At 41.6% G+C, this 3,281-nt stretch overlaps 1 pseudogene; it reads right to left on the bottom strand.

The window, feature by feature from the left end:
* Positions 1-2,430: 2,430 nt before the first annotated feature.
* LOC105756630 (mesoderm posterior protein 1 pseudogene) lies at positions 2,431-3,018 on the bottom strand (annotated as a pseudogene).
* Between the last annotated feature and the right edge of the window lie 263 nt (positions 3,019-3,281).

Below are 3,281 nucleotides of genomic sequence, written 5' to 3'. Positions count from 1 at the left end.
AGGGGACAGGAAAGCTGATGATAGGGACCCCAAGGTTGAGTAAGGACAGTGTTGACATGTAGTGGGGTTGTTAATCATTGTCATAGGGCAACATGTGTACTAACTGTTTAATGAGAAACTATTTTATTCTGTAAACCTTCATCTAAAGTGAGAATAGCAACACAACTGAAAGAACATAACTGATGTCGCTGAATTGTGCATGTAGAAATTTTTGAAATGGTGTATCTTTGGCTATGTATATTTTAACCGAAAAAAAAAAAAAAAAGGTCGAGAAAGGAAAAGGGTTGACATGTCGTGTGGTTTTTAACCAATGTCATAAAACAATATGTGTACTGACTTTTTAATGAGAAACTATTTGTTCTGTAAACCTTCACCTAGAGTACAATAAAAAAAGAAAAAACAGGTATTTATGAAAATATATTAAAAAAATACATTATGACATTATCCTGATATTTCCAATTGAATTTTAGAATTATAGATCTTTTATTTAACTTATTTGATACTATATTTTTAACTCTTTTTTATATTGAAACTCTTGCTTCCTAACAGCATTAATATAATTATATATTTGCTTTATATAAAGCTACAGGGCAATAATCCAACCTTAGTACCAACAATCTGAAAATAGTGTAAAGATTTTTATTTTCTTTTTAGTTTTATGAAGTTCTATTTTGCTGGCATACTGGCTGTAGACAATCTTCTTGCTGGCTTGATACAATAAGTGGAGAAACCCACATAAGTAACTCTGGGCAGCCTCTAGGATCTGATGGTAGCTTCTAGGAGTTAAAGATGACCTCCAATCAATAGCCAGCAAGAAGCTGAGGCTCTTAGCCCTACAAATGCAAGAAAATGAATGCTGCCAACAACCTGAGTGAGCTTCAGTGGATTCTTCCCCAGCTGAACCTCCAGATAAGAACACAGCCCACCCAACAGTTTGATTATAGCCTTGATCAACCTTGACCAAAAAAAGGCCTCTGCAGAGGACCCAGCAAATCTGTGTCCCAACTTTTGACCCACAGAAACTGTGAGATAATTTGTGTTCAGTCACTAAGTTTGTGGAAATTTGTTATTTAGCAACAGATAACTAATACAAATGCCTTTATTTATTTTCTCAATTGACTTTGTAATAAATCTTCCAACCCCTCCAGCCACCTCCTCCAACCACCATGTTCAGTGACCTACCTTTTTACTGCCTCCATTCTTTGGATGCTTTGAGGTCATTGTATATGCCTCTGAGTGGTACCCCACCCACACACTTCACCACCTTGCTACCTCAGGCTTGGGCAGAGTGATGCTAATGCCTCCAAAGGCTGCCTCACTTATTTGAATGCCAACAACTTCTTACGGGGAGGGAAAAGGGAATGCAGGAATGGAAGAAAAAATTGGAAGGGAAGGATAGAAGGGAAGGGAAGGAAAGAGGGGAGCCGCAACACAAAAGAATAGAATAGGAAGTATCATAGTATATCACATATAGGGAGGGTAAGTATTATTTCATGAAACTTCCATTTTACTTCTCTGTGTGTGTATATGTGTGTAAAAAAGAAACAGAACTAGGTCAAGATCTAAAAAATATTGTTAGTCATAGGTCACGTTCCAATGGAAAATATTTGAAAGCACCAGAATAGATTGATTGTTTGAGCCACAATAAAGAACAGTCTTGTACATCAGAAGACTGCATACCATCATCATCTTCAATCAAAAGATCAATCAGTTCATGAGATTTGAAAATCATGAAGCCCTTATCTGTATTTTTTTCTGATATAACCATGAACTTTATTTGTAATAAAGCAAACAAATAATAAGAGGAAGACTTCGCAGGAACAAGAGGGTGAGTTTAGAGCTCCACGGAGGCCCTCTGAATGATTTTCCCATTTTTCTGCTTTTAATGTGGCGATAAAGCTAGTCTGTCCTGTTGCTTTCCTAGGGCTTTAAGAACCAACATTTCAAATGTTCTTAAAATGTAAGAATAATAAGAGTCCTCCATCAGAGAGGGAAGAATAAATGGAGAATTGGAAAGCCTACTCAGTAAGGTCAACAACCAGAGACTTTGCTGTCCTGGCTACTTCTCTATGCCCTGGTTTCAACATTTGAAAATAGTTTGCCCATTAGTCACGTTCAGCTTCATTGAAGGCTTTACAGGAGGAGTTGTGGAAAATTCTGTGAAAAGTACAGTGCTCTCTGCTACTACAGTCATGTGCCACACAACGGCTGTTTGGGCAACATCAGACCACATACACGTCCGTGGTCCCATGAGGTTTTTTTGTTTTCTTTTGTTTTTTGACACAGCAAAAACAGTTTATTCACAAATAAATAAATACATACTAAGCAGGGCCTTCTGCCTGCCTTAAAGCATCTACCTTACGGGCCCCTCTTAACTGGGGCTGCCCCGGTGGGGATAGCTCTCACCCCCAGGAATGCCCATGCCAGCATTGCTGGTGCTCTCTTTCAGAACAGAGAGGCTGGAAGGCTTCGAAGGTCCTGACGTCCAAAGGGCTTCAGTGCTCACAGACAGAGCACCAGTTGTTTATTGTTACTCGGGCTCCTCAGGCTGGCAGCCACTCTAGGGGTGACAGGGGCATACAGGTCTCCAGCAGGGCCAGCACATCACCAGGAAAGAGCAGAGATGAGGGGCTCAGCTCCATTGCCTGCCCTTCAGGGCACACAGTCTCCGCGTAGAGCATCGGTGGGTCATGCAGCTTGGTTGCTGTCAGGGCTCTGAGACGGGTGGGCACGGATTCCCAGGACGTGGCGTTGCGAGCTGATGAGTTCAGGCCTTGTGTCTGTACCCGTGCAGGGCTGCCATTGGGCAAAGCGTGCAGCCCCAAGGGGGCACCGCTTTGCTGAGCGGCCAGCAGCAGCCTGGTGGGCTCTCTTCACTGAAGCCCAGCACATCCGACAGGTGGCCGATGTAGCAGATGGCCAGGCATAGTCTTTCGATCTTTGTGAGGCTTTGGCTGGTGGTTGCTATGAGGGCGGCAGAAAGTGACCCAGCTCATGTGTATGATATGGTGTTCGCATAACGTCCAAATCATATAATGTTCTATTTTACAGAACATATTATGAATGTTAAGCGACCCATGACTGTACTAAGGAGACAGAAGATATGAGAGCAGGGTCATCTTTGAGTATGGAAGTCATTCAAACAGGCTCACAGTTTTCATTTGCCATAAACGTGGACATCAAGTAATGGAAACAAGGCTATTTCCTTTTAATTTTAATGTATATTGCAGGTGCACGTATCAAAAGATGATGAAATTCTAAAAGCCCCATGAGAGTCTAAA

The sequence above is a fragment of the Trichechus manatus genome, unplaced genomic scaffold, assembly GCF_000243295.1.
Source record: "Trichechus manatus latirostris isolate Lorelei unplaced genomic scaffold, TriManLat1.0 scaffold00101, whole genome shotgun sequence".
NCBI lineage: Eukaryota > Metazoa > Chordata > Mammalia > Sirenia > Trichechidae > Trichechus > Trichechus manatus.
This window is presented reverse-complemented; position numbering and strand designations above follow the sequence as displayed.